Raw genomic sequence first — 26,915 nt, forward strand, 5'->3', positions numbered from 1 at the left:
TAGTAGCTTTATGCCTAAACCACACCCTATGGTAGAATCGTTTATATCTGTTTGCGAAAAAGAGATACGGGAAGTTTTTGAACATGATAGACCAAAATATTTTTATAACTTAAGTAAAGATGAAATGGCTGCACTAAATGAATTAAGTAATTTGAAATCTATTGTAATTAGACCAGCAGACAAAGGCAGAGGCATTATTATCATGGATAAAAGTTTTTATATAGAACAAATGATGAATTTACTGTCTGATGATGGAACATATGTACAAATTAGTGATACTGTTTTAAAAGGAATTTTAGATAGGATTGAATTTTATCTTTTTGATATGTTGATAACGAACATGTTTTCTGAAGAACTTTTTAAATACTTTAGAATGGAACATCCTACTATCCCCATTATATATGGATTGCCAAAAATTCATAAGAATTTAGTATGCCCCCCATGAGACCCATAGTCTCAAGTAAAGGTTGGGCCACAGAACCATTGTCAATTTTTATAGAGAATAATTTGCACCCTGTCTTAGACACATGTAACTCAATTTTAAAAGATACCAAGACCTTTTTACAGAAATTATATATAGAAATAAAGAAATTACATCAAAATTTTCTGTTGGTGACACTTGATATTAATCCACTTTTCACAGTCATTCCTAACCAATGAGGAATTGAAAGGATTTGAGAATTACTTATAGACAAGCAATTATTCCCCAATGACAAAGTTAGAATGTTATGTGGATTATTCGAAATAGTCTTGGAGAATAATGTTTTTAATTTTGGTGAACATTATTATTTACAAAAGATAGGCGTAGCTATGGGCACTGCATGTGCCAATAGCTACGCCAATCTAGCTTTGGTGCAATGGGAAAACACATGCTTATTGCAAGGACATGAGGAAGCGATTTGGGTAGATCACGAAAGCGCTTACTTCATGTTTATTTTTGTATAATAAAAGGTAAAAACTGTCGTGGAACTCTACAACTTCTTTTCTTTACTATTCTAATCCAACCATCCACAATCCCTTTTCCCATTTTTGCACATGGAATTGGGGTATGACATCAACAGAGACAATCTTCTAGGGCAATATTTTCATAAAAATGAATGTTAGGATACAATATATATACATAACAGAATAAGCGTGCATTTCTTCCATCACTTCCTTCCTTTCTTGTTCTGATATACAGACTTGTTCAGATAACTACCTCTACTCTGTCCTTTGTCTGACCAGAGATTTATACTCAGCATCTGCTTGTGACTTTATATATTTATATAGTCATCATTACTAGCTTCATCTTTATTGATTACTCTTGCACATTCCTGCAGAATAGTTGTATAGCTTCATAAACACATAACACTATTCCCACATTCTTTTTCATTTCATGAACATTAAATCACACACTGCTGGGTGATTCTATATCCTTTCTTGTTCCTTTCAGAAGTATTTTCAGCACTGAACATTCTAGTGATCTTTTAATTTGTATTATCAATACAATTTATTAAGATCCCCTGACTATACCAGTGATGTAAAATGACAAGGACAGAAGACATAATCTGACCAGAATCTAAATGTTTTTACCTTTTAATTCATCTGGAAACATCACTTCTTAGTTCTATAAGCCCATTGTTTGCATTCTACCTTCTTGCTGTAATCTGTGCTAAACTCTTCCCATAAAACCAATAATGATGCCATCAGATGAGGTGTTAATAATAATAAGTATAACGTAGTTTTTTGTGTAGTCTGCGGGGATTGTACTGAATAACCTCATTCCTTTGTTCTGCTATATACCAGTTATAATTAGCAGCCTCTCATGTCAAACTTTTAGAAGCTGCCAGTTGCTATTTTTTAATACAGTACTAGCCTCTGAACATATAAATACCAACAGACAGCATGTGGGGGTAACAGACATTAAATCATCAAGTTCCACTGGAATAAATACACCAAAAGAACGACACTAGAATATGATCCAAAATATTTATTAAATAAAACAGTTAAGTGCTTTCATCCTGATCTTATCCAGAACTTCATCAGAACTAAAAATCACTTCCCTCAGGTATTTATATACATCAATACACAATTTCTCGATTAGTGATAAATTAACTCCCTTATGTTTCTTAAAGGTACACAGAGTAATAAAAGAACTATGCCAGACTTAATGTACAATACAAAATATGTGAAATAATATCCAATAATAAAGATGTTTAAAACATTTAAAAATTACAATGTTAAAATGTTCATAAAATGAAATAAATAGGAAATACACCTAATTAAAACCTAGCTGTTTTTAATTTCATAATTGGAACTAAAGAAATAATATAATTTAATCCTGGTTTCTTGTTGAAATTGAATACTATCTGCCACATTAATTCATGAATCTGTATTATGGCCTGCCATTGGCCTCTTCTGTGGTCCTTTTTTATTTGTTCCAGTATGGAAAATGTAAAAGCCCCATCTGGAAAACTTGTAAATGTTTTGCTAAAGCATAATTATTATTGTTTCCTCTACAGATATTGTGTCTTTTGGCTTTTCCCGGTTAGGTGTTGCCACAGCGGAACTCCGGTCCGCTAATGATTGGTAGTGGATTTTTACGTACCGGGTTACCAGCCCTGACGCACAACCTTCAACGAAGGCACGCCCCATTCACGTATGCCTCCACACAGAAGACGCTCTAGCTGAGAATCGAATGGGACAACGTCTTGCTATGAGGCGACAACGCTACCGCAGCACCACCACCGCAGTGTTTCCTATACAGATATATGTTTGTAAATTTGTTTCCTAAGGGTTCTTTCCATCTTGCCTATATAAAAGGAATTACAGGCATCACATACAGCAATATGTATCACCCACTACTGCTGCAATTAAAATATTTATCCATAGTAATCTTCCTATTCCTGGACACTATTACACAATCTCACTTTGGTTACTTGCATAAGGCACGGATTATATGCCCCACATTTATATGTATCCACTTTACCATGGGGCATTTTACTCTTCACCTCTTTTTTCTTCTCATAAAAACTTTTTAGACTTCTCCCTTTCTTACAGACTATTTTAGGACAATTACCAAATACTTTAGAAAGCTCAGGCAATTATTGAAACAAATTCCAATATTTAACAATGATGTTCTTTATACCCCTATGTTCCTGATTGAATTCTAAACATAATGCTTGTTTATAACCATTGTTATTTTCATTATAATTTTTATTATTCTGGACATTACAGGGGAATCACCACCAGGGCCCACTGTTCTTAACGTCTTTAAAGATTCACAAAATCCTTATTAAGTAAAACATCCAAATATGAAATACATAAATCATTGATTTCGTGTGTAAATTCCCAAAATTTGGTACTAGCATTATTATAGTCAACAAATGTTGCTATTTCTTCCTTTTTCCCACACCAGTTTATAAATATATCATCCAAATAATGTAGGTGTAATCTAAAAAAGTTAGCATGTTCAATATTATGTACAAACAAGTGCTCCCATTGTAACATGACAGTGTTAGCAAACAGAGAGCCACAAAGAAAACCCATAACCAGCTCTCCTTTTGAAGGTAATAGTCCCTCTCAAAATATATAAAATTATTCTTGAGGATGATTTCTAGCAACTCCTCATATAAGTTAATTTTATCCTGATCTATCCCTCTCCTTACAAGATAATCAGTAAACCATGAAACACCCTGTTCATGCGGAATAATGGCGTAGATGTCGCTTACATCTATTGTAAGGAAAATGTCATTCACATTCAATTCTAATTCATTGATTTTTGTCAACAAAATGCCATGAATCTTTATAAAGGTGTCGCTCATTCTAAAGCAAATGTTTCAAATTATTATCCAAAAATATGTACAAGTGCCGGTAATAGATCCCCTCCCATCCACTATTGGTTGCATGGGATAATTTTGCATGTCCTTATCTAGCTTCAGTATTCCAAAAATAGTGGGTGTGACTTGAGATGTTGTATTCAAGTATTCACCTATTGAAATGTGCCCATCAATAAAAATACCCTTTAATAGCAATCTGATATTATACTATGCAATATTCATTTGATTCTTCTTACAACTTTCTATGCACTTCCCTTAAGAATATCCTGCATTCTAGAACGATAAACAAAATTTTCCATTATAACCACCCCACTCCCTTTGTCCAGTTTTATGATACTAATATTTTGAGTTTTTGCAAATTCTGTCATTTCCAAATCATCCCTTGATAAATTATATTCCTTAGTATTAAGTTGTCTACCTAGGAAACTTCTCATATCTAGTTTGCAAATTCTCTCAAACAAGTTCAAAACCAGATGCAGAAGTGGGTTATAGGTACTGGAAATACTAAACTGGTTCATAATGACAGGTATATCATTAAACAATACACTAAAATTAAGTTTTCTAAGGTATGATTTAAAATCTATTAACTCTTGCAACCTTGCCCTTCTAGTAGGGAAAAAGGTTGAACACCCTGAAAGCAAATCTGTAGAGCTAACATCAATGTCAATAGCTGTAAAATGTAAATCTTAAAATCTCTTTCAGTGTTCATTATTATGTTACATATCAGATTTCGGTTATTACCAACTGTTGTATGAGCAATTTCATGAATGGAATTATCTGCCTCCTCTGTCCATGATGCTGCCGTCCTGGTTGGTTGGCCTGAGAGAGTCGGTTTGAAAAATATGAATTTTGTTGGTTCCACTGAGGGTGTGTGTGTGATTCCAGTGGCTCCCATTTGTTCCACTGGTTCCTGTGCATTATCCACTCTGATATCTTCAATGGAAGAAAATCCAAAGGGTCAGGCACATAGGCTTGGTGATTATTAAATGAATCCTGGCTATTGCTGTTGAAATTTTCACGGATGTTGTTACTTCCATGTGGATTACTGAAATTAGCTGTGGTTGCATTGTACTGTCTAAATTTCTTTCTACCCCAAAACTGAGACTAAGGTGGGTTGGGGTAAGCCACTTCCTGAAAATAATCGGCCCGATCCCATTCAAGCCTCTTCATTTTTGTAATTTTTAGATTCTGTAGCTGATGTTCAATGCTGGAATAAATATGAGCATGTTCCACTTTGTAATCCTTATAGTGCAAGTCCTGACGAATCAGATTATCAAGCATGCTAACCATGGCAGTCAGTTTTTCAATTAACTTAACACTATTGTTGTTTATAGGAAGGGCAGTAACTTCAAGACTATTTTTAAGGGAAAAACTTGATTAATCACTAAAAATCCCTCCATGAATAAGTGTGGGAGGTATAATTATTGCAAATATATACAAACAGGCCAACACTTCATAATTCATGGACAAACCTTTTATGTCCAAAATAAATATAATTGTAATAGTGCTGGTCTGGTTTATACAGTGTTATGTCAAGAATGTCAAAGCTTTTATATAGGGAAGACCGAACGCAAGCTACGGGAATGTATTTATGAACATATATATGAAATAAGAAAGGAAAAGAACACTAATGTACTTTATAAACATGTTAACACTTTTAAATTTATTATATTAGAGCAGATAGAACAGAAAATTAGAGGAGGCCCATGGACAGTTCATTTGAAAAAAAGAGAGCTGTTTTGGCTATTATACTGGAATGAATATAACAGGCCTGGGCTTAATGAACATGTTTCTATTCATAGGTTCATAGATTCATAGGTGTTTACTAGCTAATGACCACAAGGGCCTTTTTAAGCTTAGCCATGCATCCCAAATCTCTGACAAGATCTGATACCCTTGATAAGTGTAAGCATGGGCCTGGGAGATGAACCATTTACAGGTTACCTGTTTGCATTATAGAGGTAAATGCCAAACCAGGGATGAATTTCCAGTTTCCCATCCAATTGTCCAAGTTAAACTTCAATTGGGGGAGGGAGGAACTCTGCTTCACAAGGATGGGGAGCCTGTTCCATAGACGGGGTAGTCTCTGGGATACATACCTATCTCTCCAGCAGGTCCTATTTATATCACAGGCAAGGTTTAAGTCTTTAGAATGGGTAATTCTGGTACTGTTTGTTTTGTGGATATGCAGGAAGTCCATCAAAGTGGGGTCTGACAATACCTTGTATGCCAGGCATAGATCTCCCCTCAAAAACTTGTAGGAGACAGAATACAGGGATAGGGCCTTGAGGTCGTCTGCATAGGACATATTACTTATGCCCTGTATTATTTTAGTGCGGAACCTCTGTGGATGCTCCAGTTGTTGGATATGCCTGGTTAGGTACATACCAAAGGGGGCTTTGTATTCAATGATAGGTCTGATGAATGCCGAATACAGTGGTACAATGACTTCCTTGGACTTAGTTGCCATACCTTTGTTTATAAGTTGCATAACATAGAATGATTTCCTCACCACTGTAGACACATGATGATCAAAGGCTAGATTACTATCTATGTGTGTCCATAAGTCCCTGACTAGTGGGTCAGTTCTAAGGGGTGTGTTGTCAACATGTTAGTTACCAGGATAGATGACTTCCCAAGGGATACTATTATGCATTTCTTGGCATTTAGTTTTAGTACAAGGTTCTCAACACCAGTTGTTTGTCTGCGTCAGCCCTTCCTGCAGAACATTTATGTCAGTGTGAGATTCAATGACATCTCCTAATTTACAATCATCTGCAAATTTAGTCAACCACAGACCACTGACATTGGTCTTAACTTCAGAGAAATAAATGCCAAAAAGGAGCTGAGGGACTCCACTTGTGACTGGCCTCTTTGTAGAGGTGGACTCCTCAGGTCTAACTTCCTGGGTCCTGTCTGTGAGCCAGTAGGCTATCCACCAGGTGACATATGGATTTGAACTTAACCTCTTGAGTTACAATTAAAGATTGTTTCTTTGTTCCTTTACTAAAGCTAAAAGCATTTAAAAGATGAATACATTTTTAAAAGTATTTTTTTTTTATTTTTAGGTTGGTGGGTGTTTCTATATTAACTATATACCTTTTACTATTTTTGTTGCTATATTTCTAATTGAAATTGGTTATTCTAGTATATGTCTTTAAATTTTAAATTTTATTTTCATCACGTGACTGTTTTTAACTATATAAGCAGCATTCTTATACTTGTTGTTTATCTGATGAAGTTTTATTACTATGTAGAATGAAAAGTGCTTGTCTTTGTGAGTTAAATAAAAGAATTGAGCTTTAGTGGACAGACTGGAACAGTTTGGCTTTTTTGTTTTTCTGTTCTCAGTTTGTGGTTTCGTGTGGTGTTCTAACTCCTCACATCTTGGTCACAGCTATATCCCAATACTCTGAATCTCTTTTAATACTTTTCAATGACTTCTTGGACTTCTTACATATCTTCTTTCTTTTGATGACTTCCTGGACTCCTGCATTCCACCTTCAGCTTTCCATATGTACCTTATTTCCATACATGGCTCGACATATTATTAGAAACATGAATCTGCAAATGTCACAGCAACATGACTCATTTGTTCTACTCTCAACATGACATTGCAGGATATATGAATTACTGTTGTTGACTCCTGTAAATCACCACATGTAATTCTCCTTTAAGATCCAATACACTTTCCACATCCTTCAGGATTTCAATCTCTTGTTTTTTTTTTCAACCAGCATTTATAAACCAGATGCTTCTTCCTAAGTTAGATTCATACCTGTGTGCACTCCACATCTGTAGTCTTAATGCTCCTTCTACAGGTAAGCAGGGTTACTGTTACTCTCCCATTATCCTGGCCAGATTTCCTCTAGTCACTCTAAATTTCATTGCTGGTCTGCCCTGCAAAATAATCATAGACTTTGTGGAATTTGCTATGTCAAAATATGCAACAATATTTAGGTATGTCAATCTATGCAACAATATTTAGTCACTGCAGAGGCTGAACAAAGGATAAAACATAATAAACTTTGTTTATGTCACAAACACAATAAACATCATGCTAGTAAAAAAGTTAAAAATGGGATTTAGAAGCAAGTAGTGTTTTATTTAATGTAGTATTTCACAGGCAGACAGGGAGATGGTCAGGAAGGTAGCTGTACGTGTATGTGTGTGTGTGTGTGTGTGTGTGTGTGTGTGTGTGTGTGTGTGTGTGTGTGTGTGTGTGTGTGTGTGTGTGTGTGTGTGTGTGTGTGTGTGTGTGTGTGTGTGTGCACATACATACAGAAGACAGACAGACACACACACACACACACGCACACACACGCACACACACACTGAATAAATGTGTACTTGAAGCTCAGAGCTGTGTTACAAAGTCTACCGTGGAGAAAAAAAATAAGTATATGATGCAGACAATTACAGAAAATGAAGTGCCTGTGTGTAAAACATGATGGAATTGTCTATCCAGGTAGCTTATATCACACTGGTAAACAGAAGTCTGCAATCATTTGGGACTTCCAGTACTGAGCTATAAACTTAGTAGGGTGGCGTTAAAGATTTGACAGCAAGAAAGCAATTCAGTGTAGGACAGCTAATCATAAAGGATAAATCTTGTAACAGAAAAGCTGACTAAGGTGAAATCTTCAAGTGATAGTGTTCTCAGACACTAATACACAGAATAACTTAGATCCCTCATGACTGTCTTGCTATATGCTGCCATTTTTTATTTTACTTTTTTATCAGCTCAGACATGTTGCACATAAACTTATAAGGATGCAACTTACTCCGTGTCTTTGAAATGAACACTTGAAACAGTAAAACTTAAAAACTCTGTTCAGTCCTGTTCAACCAAACCAAGAAAGCACGGACAACAAAACTAGCGCTTTCATTCACTTTTAATTTTATGTGAACTTCTTCAGAAAAACCTGAACTCCACCTCCACAAGCTTATAAATAATTAACCATTGTCACATGGTCAATGTTGTCATATCAAAATTAGATTTCATTTAAAATAAAAGTAAAAGTAAAAAATGTTACATGAAATCCATCCTCTACAAAATATACGAATAAAAATAAACATATTTATATACACAATAAAATAAACAAGTATGTATGATCTTCTATTTGTTCTTGCATTGCAAGAAAGATTTTATGTTGATAGTGTCGTTAAGACCGGGTATGTTGTTTGCCTCAAAATGAATTTGCCAAAAACTTTCTTTACATTCTAAAAGTACTTTACAGTCATCAGAAAATGGCTCCTGACTTACACTATCAATAACAGAAAACATGAACTGGTGAATGTAAAGTACTTTTAGAATGTAAAGAAAGTTTTTGGCAAATTCATACCTGGTCTTAATGACACTATCAACATAAAATGTTTCTTGCAATGCAAGAGCAAATAGAAGATCATACATAATTGTTTATTTTATTGTGTATATAAATATGTTTATTTTTATTCTTATATTTTGTAGAGTATGGATTTCATGTAACATTTTTTACTTTTACTTTTATTTTAAATGAAATCTAATTTTGATATGACATCATTCACCATGTGACAATGGTTAATTATTTATAAGCTTGTGGAGGTGGAGTTCAGTTTTTTCTGAAGAAGTTCACATAAAATTAAAAGTGAATGAAAGCGCTAGTTTTGTTGTCCGTACTTTCTTAGTTTGGTTGAACAGGACTGAACAGAGTTTTTAAGTTTTACTCCGTCTTCTTCACAGCCATAGTACTGCTTCAGGGCTTGTAACACTCCATACTACCTAGCAAGCTAATGTTGTGATGGAATCCAGCTAAAGTCAGATAGGGCTAGTCTTCATGCAACTGATATGAGCTAATTTACACTATTTAATACCTTTTGATCAATCATCTTTTCTAATCTTTATCATTTCTGTCTTCATTTCAGTCATGTTCTACTTTCAACATTTGATTAATTGTCATCTTAGTTTTCAAACTGCACCTTGTATCGGCTTTGAATTCAGTGTACAATGTAATGTCCATAATCTTCAAGAAGAAAACAGAGAGAGTACAAGACTGAAATGTATAAGAATTTTAAGAGTATATGTAGATTCCATGTGATTATCGTCTTGAAATAAAAGAAAATACGAGAAAAAAGGATGCAATTTGACAATAAAAATGAACTACTCAGGTTAATATGAAGGGCTATTATTTCACAGAAAGAGTGTTGAATTATCATAATGACTTTCTTGAAGAAGTACAATAGCCAAAAACAACAAAAAAGTTCAAGAATGTATGTGATAAACATAAGGCATTCATTAGAAAGATGTGAGAAAAAGAACCTTTAGTTATGCAGAATCTAAAAGGAAGGGAAGTGGGTAGATTAAGGGGACCAGACATTATCTGTTATACGGATAATATCTTGAAGGTATAGAAGCTATGATGATATTTATTCTTGACTAGCCAGTTTTGATCCTAAGGGTGTAGTCCAAGGAATACAAGCTCATGTCTTGAGAAAATATGTCTCAGTCATACCTGTCACCCTTTTAAGGCATTATTACTATTACATAACAAAAATATTTTTTCATTTCTCATTTGCTTATGCAGCATGCAGAAATATGTGCTACTCAACAACTGCAGGAATATAATTGCCATATTTCATTGAATGAAGGAAAAATGCATTGGGCAAAGAAAGCAGGAAATTGTTTTAGAAGAGAAAGCTGTTACATACTTAAACAGGATATTAATGTGGAGGAAATATGGTTTCAAGACAGAATATCTTCACAGTAGCCATAAATAAATAAAAGTGACAGGATTCATATTGTCTGGGTGTAACAGAATTTGACGGTACCTTATTAGATGTTAACATTTAAATAAGAAGAGTACCTTTTAATTTATTTATTTACATATGTGTTCAACATCTGCCAGAATTTGTTGTTTAAAACTGGAGTCTTTCATTTGACTAGATTTGAATGTGTGTCCTGCACCTGCAGTATTCAGCATGTTACACAGATATTAAAGTCCTGATGAAAGACTGAATGGGTGATTCTTATGGTTTAGGGCAGTTATTCTATGTCCCTGCATTATTAAATAATCTTCATAGGTTCATAGAGTAATGTTAGTCTAACTGCCCTTATTGGCCATTTTAAGCCTAGCCAATTACCCCATGTGAGAATCAAGCCCTGCAACTTTATCCTTAATCATTATGCCAGCCTCCCACCTCAGAGTTTCTAAATGACAGTTTATATTTCTTTGTGTACCACTACTGAGTCATGCTTGCAAACCGTCTTTGTATTTTAATGGAGTTTCCAGGATAAGAAATAACACATAATACTTTACTTTAGCTGTGCTCTCCATGTTTCTGCTGTAAAGTCTGCACACATAGTGATACCTGATTGCTGACCCAGTACACTGGCATAAACTACATCAACCACAAATAGTCGACACTAAGCAAGTCAAAAAAAAAAAGAAGCAATATTCCCCTGCACCCGCCATATCCCATGCTAATTACATATATAGTAACCCTGAGATCACAAAACAGTGGGAAAAGGGCAAAATACCACTTCCTGCTGAAAGTAACCCCCAAAGCAAATGGCACCATCCTGCAATGAACCAGAAATTAGATAAACAATGATGTACCGAACATACGACTAAACACACTGAGCCCAAAATAATATATGTAGCACCCTGTGAAGCGACCAATTTACACTTGAGTGGTATCTTCTGTCAGGGTATAATCAAGGCTCTCCTTTAGTCTGATGCATTCTGAACCAGCCATGTTAGCAGAAGAGCTTATGTTTAGGATTCTAACCCTTTAGTCTTGGCTGATAGACAAGCTATTGGTTCATTAAAAGGAATGATTTTCATAGACTGCGCCCAATGGAGTTGGACACTGGCCATATACACAGGGGCAAGTATAACCTGAGTAGGTTCATAGCAACCATTGAGATTTTGTTTGTCAACTGTGTAAGGTCACTAGGTATATATGCTTTTTTTTGGGGTGGCTTGGGGACATTGTCTAGTTATATTACTTACTTAGATTTAGATTTACACAGTTTGCAAGAGGAGACTGAGAGAATCAAACCCTGGACTACAGAATGAAGTCCATATCCTTAATCCTTAAAGATAAACTAGGACAGATAATGGTCAGAAACAATCTGAAGAAAAATACCTTTTTAAGAGGTCAGTTCAGTCCTATAACAAAGTATTGCGCTGCTTTGAAAACAGTGACATTATTATTTTTTGTTTCTTTTTGATTATCTCCTCATTTGCAGGTTAATCTTCTCATTCAGGGAAGTCAGATGTGATATTAAGGGTTCCTATTAGAACACCGAATGCTTGAAATGTCGAATGTCATAGGGTCGACACATTTCAAGAGTTCGAAGGTTAAATGTAACGGTGCCGTACGGTACTTTCTGGAATTCATAAACTCCAGTGCCCTGGATCAACTTATTCACACCCCCACCAGGGGCAACAATATCCTAGACCTAGTCATTACCAACATGAGTGACCAGTGTTCCACACCTGAAGTCAGCTCCTCGTTGGTCCAATCCGACCATAAGCTAATCACCCTTGATATCCACATCCCGCCCCCACCCCCCATTAAGGAAGCCAACTTCATGCTTCTTAAGACAGAAGTGGTAAACTTCATGACACCCATGCAGATGGACAATACAGTTATGACTGCTGAATCCTACACAGATGCACTCTATAAGCACTTTCACGAGTGCATGGATCGTGCTATCCCAAACAGAACCAAGACACTATCCTCCAAAAAAAGGAAATCAATCTGGTGGTCCCCTGCCATAAAAAAACTGTACAACAGAAGGAAGAAATTATTGCAAAAGAGAGTAAAATCCCATGAGTGGAGGAGCTCCCTGGTCAGCCTCAGTATGAAACTGAGATCCCTTATAAGATCCTCCAAAGCTAGCTATGAAAACAAAATTGCCACTGATTCTAAGGACAACCACAAAGCATTCTATAGCTATGTCAAGAATCTCAATGGCAACACCCAGATCTGCTCTGAGTTACAGCAAAACGGCATGAAAATTACAGAACCAACTGATATTGCCTGGCAGATAGGTTCAGTGCTAACTTTACCCCTCTCACCCCCTAAAGGGCCCTTATCTATACAGGAAGAATGCAGAGTCCCTTTAATCACAATTACGCAGGTAAAAGCTGCACTCTCTAAAGCCAAAAACACAGCATCCATGTGACCGGACAACATCCCAGGCTGCATTTTGCAAGAACTTCAGAACAAACTGGCTCCCCAGCTAAGCACCATGTTCAATCATTGCCTCAGATCAGGCTTTGTGCCCACTGAATGGCGTACAGCAACAGTTATCCCACTCCACAAAGGGGGAGCCACCACTGATCCCGGGAACTATCGCCCTATTAGCCTGACGAGCCTGGTCTAAAAGGCCATGGAACATATCATCATGGAACTCATAAACAAATACATTGGTAACCTCCATACTCTGGATCCCACCCAGTTCGAGTTTGTGAAAGGCAGATCATACCTTCTGAACCTGATCGACTTCTTTGAGGCAGTCACCAAAGCTGTAGATGAGGGTAAGGTGGTTCACACAGCCTATCTTGACCTCGCCAAGGCTTTCAACACCATCCCCCATTCTGGAATTATAGCTAAACTCACTAAACTAAGTATAAATACCTACATCACAAGATGGATTGCCAACTGGCTCACTGAAAGAACCCACACTGTAATCGTTGCACACTTCAAATCTGACCTCAAACCAGTGACAAATGGAGTACCACAGGGTTCAGTCCTGTGACCTCTCCTGTTTTGTATCTACTTCTCTGAAGTACAGGCTAACACAGAAGGCCTCTGTCTAACGAAGTTCGCAGATGACTGCAAACTAGGAACCTTAGTCATGTCCCCAAATGATGTGGAAGTCCTACAGAAGGGCCTCGTTGAGACAGATGCCTGGTGTCAGAGCCATGGCCTCAAGCTCAATGCCAAAAAGTGCATTGTCATCCCCTTTGGAAAAAACTCTGTACCCATGAACTACTACATAGACAGCAGTCTACTTAATGCCGAATGTGTGATAAGAGACCTTGGGACCTAGGTGGACAGTAGTCTGTCCTTTGATAGTCACATCGCCACAGTAGTCAGGAAGTCCTTCTATGTGGCACACCTCATCATAAAAGGGTTCTCATCCAGGAAAAAAGAGGTCATTGTTACCCTCTACTTGACACTCATTAGACCCATTATAGAGTACAACGTCCCTTTTGGAATGTACCTCACAAGACATCTGCAGCAGCTGGAAAGGCCACAGAAGTACCTCACAAAGAGGATTACTGGCCTCAAACAGATGCCCTACACTGACCATCTCAAAAAACTCCAGCTTTACTCCGTAGCATATCGCCTACTCCGAGGTGATCTCTGCCTAACATATAAAGCTATGTCAAACCCAGAGCTGTTGGACATGCTACACCTAAAGAAATCCCAATCCCTCTGAGCTACACAGTCTAGGGACCTAAACCTTGTCACCACAATAAACAGAACATGCTGGAGGGATAGATTCCTGTCCCAGAGACTTCCCATACTCTGGAACAGGCTACCCATCTATGTCAAGCAAAGTTCTTCATTAGCACTCTTCAAGAATAATCTGCTCGACAGTGGCACAGGAAAATAACTTTATTGGGTGGCGTAAGCCAGGGAAACTTGTTGGCTAGAATTATGTAGGCCCTCAGGCTGATAGCCTAGTACCTAGCTATGAACCAATGAACCTATGAAGTGTGGTCTCAGAGTTGGTATATTTAAGTAGGGGGGTGTGGGAGGTGCAGGGAGGCTTGCCCCCCTGCTCGCACCGTTAAGGTAAGTTTTTCTTTTCTTTTTTTTTTTTTTTTTTAATTGTATATTTGATCTTTCAAATTTCGACCATATGTTGTCAAATATATGGGATTCCAAAATATGCAAAAAAAACCCCACACACACAAAAATACACAAAAACACACAAAACACACAAAAATACACAAAAAACCACAAAAATACACAAAAAATACAATAAAAATAAAAATCAAATGATTTTTAGTTGTTATATAGGGGTTTTGTATGCAGTCTGATATGTTCATGAAAAAGTAAGATTTTTATCAAATGGAGGCATTTCATGTGAATATTGTACATGAATTGTCTTTTTATATACATTGTAACACATCAAATGGTTTTATTTACACATATTTGTGCTTAATTATGCATTTGCTTTTCATTATGCAGTTTTTTTTATTATGAAAGATTTGATTTATTTATTTATGCATATTTTTGCACATTAATGTTTTAAGAATTTTTATAAGGAGAAGCATAAAACAGCAATATATACAGTAAATATTAAACTGTATATATTTAGTTAAATATGAGACAGTTTAGTAGTAAATACAAGTGGTTACATTGTTATATAAGCATAGCAAGAATAGCATGTGTATGTTGCTTTAAATAAAAAAAGTTTGGTGCCAACTTTTTAAAATTTAAGCACCAGCGTTCATGAAATACAATGCTCTGAAGAAGCCCTCATTGTGATGGGTGAAAGCGCTTAATGTTTCTTGTTTTTTTATGTAATAAAATCTTTTTTAAGCACAGAGTATTTCCGTTCACTTATTGGTGACATCTTGGCATTTGGAAACTATTCGTTGTGGTTTTCTTCATTTTTGTTATTCAGCAGTTGCTTGCCATGAACATATGGGATTCGAAGTTTTGAAAGTTCAAATATATAATATAGACCCCCGATATTAAGGGCAGCTTTGCCTTTGGAGGTTGGAATGCCATCATTTATTCTTTTACCTGTAAACTGAAATTGAAATTGTATTAATTGTAACATCACAGCACAGATTACTGATGTAATATTGAGTAATTGGCATTTTTTGGTCAGCTGTGCTAACACAGACTAAGCAGTTAAGATAAATAACATATGGGAAAGAAAATTACCTATTTGAGTTACAGATGAAATGGTTTACACAATGCACATATTTTCTTCAACCAGATTTTGCGATTTGCACAAGAGAAAAGAGAGCAAAAAATAAAAAAATATATATATTAAATGCACAAAATAATAGTTTAATTTATTTAAAGAGTGATAATCTGAAGCATTAAGTTAGATTTGCAATTTGCATCATTTTGCATATAGCTTACATACACATTAATAAGGCAGAATTTAAAACAGATGTTTTCTGGGACTGATTTAACTCAGTTTGAACCATGTCCCCTACCCATGCCTGATAACTGTAAAACATTTATTTGACTGTAGCACATCACAGAAATTGAATAACGTTGTTGTTGTAAATAAGTTGGGAAGTGAAGGTCTTTTGAATAGCTTTTGAAGTGAAGTAGAAGTCAATTAAAGCTTGATTCAACATGTGCCATTTATTCAGGATGAAAGCCATTGCTATGTATTCTGGGTTATTAAGTCTTTCAACTGCCTCCTTCCGCTTCCCACAAGAGCAGTAAATGGGACCAAAGCAGCTGTTTGATACCCACACAGAGGTGGGATGTGAGGAGGATGGTCAAGGTTAGAGGTTTTTGCTTCCTCACCCTACTGTCAGTATTGGAAGTGACTTATCAGTAGACTACTTAAAATAATTTCTCTTTAGATTTTCATGTGCCTGCTCTGCATTAGCTCATCCCCCCCTCCTTATTTATGCATTTTATCACCTATGTTTTTCTGAATAAACAGCATGCCTGTGCTCTCTGCCAGCTGTGATCCCACACAAGGCCTGGAGGTCATCCCCCCACTACAGAGAGCTGCTTTCAAGTGCATTTACAGTATCCTCTTGGGGTGAGCAGGCAGCATGAGAGAAAAAAGAAGCAGCCAAATTAAAGGAGCTGTCATTAACTCTTTTAGTGCTGTGTGAGAAACTATACTTCAAACTGTGGAAACGGGATTGTTTTCAGGATCCAGGCATAATACATTCAATGTTTGCACAGTCAATAGGAACTCTTTCATTACACTTTAAGATAGGATTGCAAGTGCTCTCAAGTGCAATGTTTTATTAAATACCCTGCATTACTTAATTTTGCTTATAATAGTGAAATATCTTAATATGAACTGCAAACATCATTAGTATGTGTTTTTATAGTCGAGAGCGAAGTATAGATTTGTTTAAAAAGTGCTTTCATTAAAAAAAGTGTTCTTTGATACATATAGCAAAATTGAAAATAGAACTATGCTTCCTCACTGTACAAAGAAACGCAGCAATGTTAAGCTATAAAAATTCTCAGATTTTTTCTGTTTTTTTTTTGTTATGTCTAGTTCCAGAGCTATTGAGCTATTGATATGTTATATCACTGGAAGAAATACAGGCTTTATTTTGAATGACCATTTTGATTTGCCACATCATCTTAGTGTCTGTACATGGTCATATACTTAAAAATGAGTAGCTCTCCAGTTAGATTGTTTTATATATTTACCTGCCTTTGTGTTGCTGTTTATTTGTTGTCTGTGAAATGCTACATTTTTAATTTTATTAATTTGTTAAAGAAATAAATCCACTTTGCATAAAGGTGCTTTTTAGGAACTACCCAGGAGGATTGGTGAGATTATAACTTGCTCTAGATAACACAGTATATGCAAGTGGAGACTGAGACAATTAAATGCAGGGCTACAATATGTGTTAATATATCATATGACTTACAAATCACAATCTAGTAACTGTATGATTTAACAATATTACATGTCACAGCTTCCTGTCTGCCACATCTGTATGTTTTACAGATCCAATATTAATACCAGCTGCTGATAACAAAAAAAAAAAAAAAATATGGAGCAGACATTCTAGAATATTTTTTTTGCTTGCTAATAAGCTTGGATTATTAGTATATGTCATTTCAAATATTAATGATCACGCTCCATTTAAGAATGATACTTACCATTGATTTTTAAGAATGATGCTTATTTGTTGATAAAGATCCATTTAATAATTGTAGAAATACTTACCTGCACGTGTTTGGTGGGCAAACACCATTTCCTAGAAAGTGGAAGCACACGTGCTTCCCATTGGCCTTCATTCCAATTATGTGGTGGGACAAAAATGTATCTGCAAATACTCTGCTGTTTAAATAAACCTTTGTCAGGTAACTGTTAAATTGCTGAAGGGATTGGATCCAGATAGCCATGTTGTTAAAATGCCTAAATGCCTTTAGCTTTCTGTCACTGATCTGGGTGCATCCTACAAAACAATGTATTTGTACATACCCATTCTCATAACTACATTTGCTTAGAACATTCACTATCCAACCCAATACCATATTCATGGGTGGATTTAATTACCTCACCATTAACTAGCAATCATATGAACACCAAAGGTACAGGCACAGAGATTCCTGAATTTTGTGAACAGAAACTCCCTGGACCAGATCTTGGAATATTCGGGAACTACTCTAAGGCTAACTTCCTGATATTAGGAGATAACCTAGGTAAATTTCAAACCCCATAAACCCAGAGAACATTGCTGCCTATGCAAAACTGTTCACAGAAGCCCTATACTTATGTACTTCGTTCAATAAAGGATTTGGATACTGTGGATCGTGGTGTTTCATTTAGGGGAGCTGCTTTTTCGATCGTTGGTTGTTTTATTGCTGGATTCCCTGGATACATTCTTGTAAGCCATATACAAACACGTTAATAGCTGCATAGAGGCAGCTGTACCCACCATAAAAAAGTACAGAACTAACTCAAAAAACAAGCCACCCTGTTGGAATCACAAAATCAATAGGCTATAGAAGGAAGAAAGTCATTGTAAAAATTAGGAGGTGCAGGACCCAACAGGATAAAAACACTCTCATAAAACTAAACAAACAACTCAGAGGTCAAATAAAGTCTACCAAAGCCAAATTTGAGGTAAATCTGGTATCCCAGGCCAAGGACAACCACAAGGTAATCATTAGCTATGTCTACAACCTCAAAGGCAATACACTATTGTGTGTTGAGCTCATTGTAAACTGAGCCACCTATACTGAACCCAGTAGCGGCCTTAGGTCAACTGGTGCCCTAGGCAAAAGGGCTCAATGGCGCTCCCCACTACACTAACCGGTGCTCCCAACCTGGTCTACCTACACCAAATAAATACTGGAAAAGTGCCCCTGCTAGATCGGCACCCTAGGCGGCCACCTAGTTGGCCTATGCCTAAGGTCGGCTATGACTGAACCAGAAGATATAGCAAACCTGCTGTATGACAAATTCAGGTCCAACTTTGCCCTTCTCTCCCCATCTACCTTCCCTCAGAAAATATCACCAAATATAACTCCACCTGCTATCACTAGGGAACACGTCCTTAATGCTGTCTCTAAGGACAAGAACAGTGCATCACTGGGCCCAGATAATATCCCAGGATGCGCTCTAAATAGCATGAAACATGATCTATCAGGCCCTCTGGAACTTCTATTTAACTGTAGCCTCCAAACAGCCTTCAAGCCTCATGAATAAAGAACAGCAACAGTCATCCCTCTGCATAAAGGTGAGCCATCTAAAGACCCTGGAAACTGCAGATCAACAAGTCTCACTAGTCATATATGCAAAGCCATGGAAAGATTTATCATGGAAATGATCAATAATGATATAGTAAGCCTCTAGACACTGAACCTAACCCAGTTTGGCTTCAACAAGATTAGGTCATGCCTACTCAACCTGGTGGACTTCTTTGAGAAGGTCACCAAAGCAATGGATGAGGGCAAAATGGTTCACACTGCCTACCTTGACCTGGCCAAGGCATTTGACACAATGACCCACCTGGGCATTGTGGACAAACTCAAGAGGTTAGGTATAAACCCATATGTTACCCAGTGGATAGTCAGCTGGCTCACAGACAGGACCCAGGAAGTTAGACCTGGGGAGTCCACCTCTACAAAGAGGCCATTCAAAAATGGAGTCTCTCAGGGATCATTCTTTGGATCACTCCTTTTTGGCATTCACTTCTCTGAAGCCAAGACCAATGGCAATGGTCTCTGGTTGACAAACTTTGCAGATGATTACAAATTAGGAACTGTGATTGAATCCCACACTGACACAAATGTTCTGCAGGAATGGCTGACACAGACAATCAACTGGTGTCAGAGCCATGGACTAATATTAAATGACATGAAATGTATAATAGTATCCTTTGGGAAGTCATCCACCACTGGTAACTATCAAATTGACAACACACCCCTTAGACTTGACCCAGTAGTCAGGGACTTAGGGACACACATATACAGTAATTTAGCCTTTGACCATCATGTGTCTACAGTAGTAAGGAAATTATTCTATAATGTGCAACTTATAAACAAAGGTATGGCATCTAGGTGCAAGGAAGTCATTGTTCTACTGCATTTGTCATTCAGCAGAACTATCATTGAGTACAGTGCCCCCTTTGGTATCTACCTAACCAGGCACATCCAACAACTGGAAAGTCCACAGAGGTTCCTCACTAAAAGAATACAGGGCATAAGTAAAATGTCCTATGCAGACCAGCTCAAAGCCCTATCCCTGTATTCTGTTTCTTATAGGCTGTTGAGGTGAGATCTATGCCTGGCATACAGAGCATTGTCAGACCCCACTCTGATGGACCTCCTGCATATCCACAAAGCAAACAGTACCAGAATAACCAATTCTAAAGACTTAAACCTTGCCTGTAGTATAAATAGGACCTGCTAGAGAGACAGCTATATATCCCAGAGACTACCTCTTCTCTGGAATAGGCTCCCCATCCATGTGAAGCAGAGTTCCTCCCTAACCCAAGTCAGGTGTAACTTGTACAATTAGATGGGGAACAGGAAATTCATCCCTTGCTTGACACCTATGTCTTTAATGGACACAGGCAACCTGTAAATGGTTCACCTCCCAGGTCCCTGCTTGTAAACATTTCATCTCCCAAGCCCCTGCTTACACTTATCAAGGGTATCAGAACCTTTCAGAGATTTGGGATGCATGGCTAGGCTTAAGAAGGCCATTGTGGTCGATAGCCTAGTAAATACCTATGGACCTATGAGCCCATGAACATGATGAAAAAAATCTGCATTCTGTTATTTTGTCCATTGACTACTTGGAGTGCTAGGCAAACAAATGCATTTGATGTCCCATTCCTCCCTACTCCTTGTCACCCATTCAGTCCTCCTATGACCAGATTTGCCTAGTTATTCCCTGTAAGATGAAAGCTGATTACAGGAGGCTATCTAGGTAGCCACTAGAATTTTCTAATCTGTGACCAAGCCTACTGATCCTCCATGGGAATTGAAGTTTGTGACCTGCAGTAATGGCCTCCTGTCCATGACTGCTCATGCATCCAAGCTCAGGTTATAGCATGCACTACTCAGACTGCATTCACCTGCCATGGTCTAATTGCTGCTGACATACTTGTAGTACATGCAGCCTCCGCAGGGTGTTACTACAGCAGCGAATATTACTTCCTCTGTCCCTGCATGATGGGCATGCTGGCATCAACCAATCACTGCAAACAAAATATCTCAAGGACTCCATAGCAAGTTTCACACAACGTGCTTCATAAAATGTTCACGAGATCAAATATAAGAGCAGCATTTTTAAATACATTCATTTAAGAGCACATGACCACAAATAACCAATAAACATTTTCTAAAACTTAAACAAACTTCTCCATTCAACATAGTTTCAATGGAGCAGTCTTTTGCAATCCTGTTTCTTCTTCACCTGATGTCCAGTTTCAGTTCATCTTCTTTTTGTTGGTTAGACAAAATTCACTATTAAAGGATGGAAACTCATTGGTAGAAGAACAGCATAATGATGATGGTCGATCCATGCCTACACCCAATATAAAAGATAGAATAGCCCTGCTTGAATGAAAGTTATGTGATTACAAATGTCTTCAGTAGCAGATATTTAGTTTTGATGCCTATATATCAAATATGGCATCATACCAAGAGGGTTATGTCTACAATATGCCAACCTGTGGGAATAAATATCCTGAACTTTTTAAACATTGGCAACACTTGAATTTGAAGGTGAACTTTGACCAAATTAAATGAATGCTTGAGTTTTTGAACCAATAGAAAACCAATTGTTGAAGGAGGATCTGTGTGCTGAATGGACTTTGTTCCCCCATATTTAAAACATACAAGGATATGTTTGATGGAATGCTTGATACAGTGACTATGTTTTAGCAATGGCTGGCTGTGACTAAGAAGAAGAGACCTCAAAGGGATGTAAATTACTTTAAAATGGGTAATGTTTTTTCAGTGGCCCAAATATAAGGTTGCCTCTTTGAGTGTAAGCAATGAAAGAGCGAGTCTGGGTTATAATAAAAACAAAAAATCAGTAGCAATTATGGGACATTATCAAAATAATGTTATAGCTCCTGGGCACAATATACCTTTAAATGGCTAAATCTGGAAGGGATCTTTTCACTTAATAGTCAACCATGAGAAGCCTGCTATGTTTCAAACTGTGATGTGTAATGAAACTTCTGAGTTGACTGTGTCACAAAAAAAGCCATCAATTGTTAATCCTTTTGAGAAGTTTTGTGAATACGATATTTACTCATTATATGATACATGTATAGAGACCAATTTTAATAATCTGACTGTTGAACAATGAAAAATATTAATGAGTTTAAAGGAGAACAAGAATATTGTTATTAAAATTGTTGACAAAGGTGGGGCAATTGTATTAAAGAGTAAAAAGTATTATTTAATAGGAAATGTATTATTGAATGATGTCTTGAGTTATAACAGAATATGTAAAATTGAGGTGGGTAGGATTGTCATGAATGTGAAAATAAGGATATATGTAAAATTTATGCTAATGGCTACACTAACAATTATTCCTGTTATTTATGGGCTACCCAAAATACATAAAGATACTCAAATCCACCTATGCATCCTATTGTTTCATCTAGAGGGTGGATCACATAACCTATCTCCATCTATTTGGAGACTGTTTGAAAGGGATATCTAATATTATGGATAGTTGTATTAAGGATAATGATGATTATCTAAGGGATCTAATGAAATGGCAGTATATCAGTCAAGGTAAACAGGGGATAACGGTAAGATTAGATATAGAATCACTCTTTACGAAAATAGCTAATGATTACGGTACAGAAGCTATAGGAAATATAGCTTCTATGTTTATTAATACTATATGTGAACAATCTCTTTTAATACTTGAAAACAATGTATTTATGTTTCAGGATGAATTTTCTTAGCAGTGGTTTGGTGACAAACACATATGCTAATTTGGCTATATCGGTCTGGGAGCAACTGGGAGCAAGAGCATACATATATATATATATATATATATATATATATATATATATGTATATATATATATATATATATCAGGATAGTAATCCATATAAAGGGGATTATTATTTTATAAATGGTTCATGGAGTTTATATATATATATATATATATATATATATATATATATATATATATATATATACAGATTCACTTTTTTAATCTCAAAATACTGAAAGGTCGAATTTCAGTATATCGAGACCATAAAGTCGAATCCACAAAACACCGACATCCCAAAACCATGAAACTTAAAATCGCAAACACACCCCACGCACCAAACCACATATACACCACAATACCCACACTACAAAAAAAACACGCACATAAGCAGGGGGGCAAGGCACCCTGCACCCCCCATGTGGGGAGCTGTTCCCCCACCCCCTACTTATATATACTAACTCCGAGATCGCACAAACAGAAAAAGACAGTAAACTCACACCCAGACATTCTATAGTCCCTCATGCACACACACACACACACACACACACACACACACACACACACACACACACACACACACACACACACATCACACATATACAAATACCACCACATCCAACACTTAAACACTCATACTTTTACCTGCCTACCCTAACCCACACGTACAACTTACAAACACACTCACATACAAACACCTACCCAAAATCCTTAAAAAACACTCACTTACCTTAAATTCCACCTAAATCCACACACTACACTGGACACCATCCACACAATACACTACATATCACGTAACGTAAAGCCATAACCGCAAATTCGACTTAGCCGGATTCGCGATTATGCACTTTCACTATTTTGAAGATTCGACTTTATAGTCTTGATATACTGAAATTCGACCATTCAGTATTTTGAGATTATAAAGTGAATTTATATATATATATATATATATATATATATATATATATATATATATACATATATATATATATATATATATATATATATATATATATATATATATATAAAATTGTAATATAGTAATGTAAAGGGGATGTATTATTCTATAAACACTTCATGGATGATATATTTCTCCTGTAGTGTGATACTATGATAGATTTAGAAGAGTTTTTAAATATAGGAATTCTACTACATCCTTTTTGAAATTTAAATTAACTGCTTCAAGACACAAGATTTGTTTATTAGACATTTTAAGTCAGAACAATTATGGTATTATATCTCATATATATAAGAAAGCTATGAGGAACGTTTCTTATTTACATAGAAGTAGATGCATTCCGATTATATTTTTTTCTAATATAGTACATGATCAGATGATTAAGACCTTTTGACGAACTTCAAATTTGGATACATGCGGAAAGGCAGCCTGTAACCTTGCAAAATAATTAAAGGGGAGGGGATATCATAGTGAAACATTGAATGACATAACATATGGAATTGCTAGAGTAAGAACTATTGAGGCAAAACCTGTATTTGGTGATATTAGTTTGTCTGTTAATGTTTTAGAAAGTAAAAATAATAATGATAGTAATAGGAGTGGCTTGACAATTCCTATACTATATAATGCACATACAAGACATATTTATAATATTTATAGGAAACACTGGAATATTCTAAAGTCATATGAGGGTTCATCAGATATTATTCCTTCTGTCCTAGGTTTATATATAAAAAATTCAATAACTTGAAGCACATGCTTTGTTATAATTAACAAGACATATGAAAGAATAATCTAATAGCAAAGATATAAGACACTGTTTCAATTGTATATTTTACATTTTTTGCACTTCCAGTTACAGGTAGAGAATTTATTTTAGACACATTGCCAACCTTTGAAACCAAGAATATAGTTTATCTAGCGGGATGTGTCACATGCACTTCATTTCATGTTGGGTAAGAGTAATATGAACTTAAAAAAATCACATATGTGAATGTATGTCAGACATATGTAGACACAGAGACTAATGCATTATATAAGCATATATTGAAGGAACTAAGGAAGGTGAAATAAATAGAGTAAAACAATGTTTTGGGGTTGACATTTAGTAATGCAAGAGGGGTGAGATGAATCTTTAGACACAGAAAAGAAAGACTATAATTGATTATAATTGACATTTGTGCATTTAATATATATTTTTTTGCCAAGGTGTCCTTGAACCGAAACATTTTATTTCTTATACTTTGTTGTTCTGGCTCAGTCTTCAATCATTTGAGTTACCTTTTGATGTTTTTGATCAGCCAATCATTCCCATATTCTCTTATTAGTTCTCCTAGAGTCTGCTTTGCTGGTAGTTGAACCCAGGTCATCTGGGTCATAATTAAGACTTCATCCCTTTATATCATAGAGGTGACAACACACATACATTTTCTGAGAGGGGTAGAGGGAGGCATTTACTGCAAACTAAATTACATCGGAGAATATGTTCCATGAAATGCTCAAAGTTGCTCCCATATGCATCATTTATTAAATATATTTGCAAAGATGCTCATTTGCTTGTTTTCTATTATGATAAACATTTGCAAACATTTTCTACATATCTGTACACCGGTTGCTTTGGCTGTATTACAAGATGTAGATGCATAGTTTTACAGACATAATTTTCATATCTGACTTTAATTGAGATGGGCCCTTAAGGGCAACTAATACCAGTGGAGTGGTCATTTTAAAATGTCAGTGTAAAGCTGATACTAGAAAATCATATAATGGCATCCGATAAGAACCGCTTGGTTTCAACCAATATGCCTGCTTTGTAATTATTTCAGAAATTGCCAGTTATGTACTGTTTAAGGAATGATCCATGGTGCAGATGTGACTATAGTAGGATGGGACTGACTTCTGACTACTAAGCTTTAGTTCTGTGGTAGTACCCAAGAGACCAAACACTCTACCAAGGGGAGTTTAATCTCACCATGTTATGCACACATTTGACGTGCTTATTGTTTGGTTAAAATAAATAACTTGTACCAAAACATTGGCCTGAAAGAAAATGCCAAAAAATGCATTCTTGTATCCCTTAGGAAGTCATCAACCCCAGGAAACTACCACATTGACAACACGCCCTTAAAAGTTGACCCATTTGTTTGGGATTTGGGAACTTATATGGACAGTGATCTAACTTTTGACCAGTATGTGTCCAGTGTCATAAGAATGTCCTTCTATATTACACAGCTTATAAACAAATAGATTTTGATTAGATCTAGGGATGTCTTCGACCTCCTTCACCCAGCCCTCATTAGGCCAGTTATTGAATGTAATGCCTCCTTTGGCATGTATCTGTCCAGACACATGCAACAAATGGAATGCTTGCAGAAATACCATACTAAATGGATACAAGGCCTAAACAACATGTCCTACATGGACCAACTAAAAGCCCTGCCTCTATAATTGGTATCCTACAGACTGCTAAGAGGTGCCCTGTGTCTGGCAAACAAGGCATCCTCCAACCCATTACTGATGGATTTGCTGTACATCAACAAGGCAAATGCTATCAGAAATACTCATACTAGGGATCTAAACCTCTTCTGCAACATCAGCAGAATGGTTTGGAGGGACAGGTATATCTTGCAGAGGATACCACTGCTTTGGAAGAGACTCCTTGTCTATGTAAAACAATGCACATCCTTGTGCATATTCAGGTGCAACTTGGATCAATGGATAAGAAGCAGAAAATTTACCCCAGGACTACCCCCTGTACTAATAGACAAAGGCAACTTCTAAATGCATTATCCAATACATGGGTCCCCTCAAATTATTTATAGTGTGATCCCAGTTATTCTCATTAGGTGTAATATATAATTATCAACCATGGGATGGGTAAGGCCAGCCTAACACTAGGTAGTATAGGTTAGTTCAAGCACAAAAAGGGAAATTGGCTAGGCTTAAAATGGCCAGCAAGGAGAGCTAGCCTAGTATTTACCTATGA

The sequence above is a fragment of the Protopterus annectens genome, chromosome 1.part2 (assembly GCF_019279795.1).
Source record: "Protopterus annectens isolate FY-2018-M chromosome 1.part2, PAN1.0, whole genome shotgun sequence".
Taxonomy (NCBI): Eukaryota; Metazoa; Chordata; order Ceratodontiformes; family Protopteridae; genus Protopterus; species Protopterus annectens.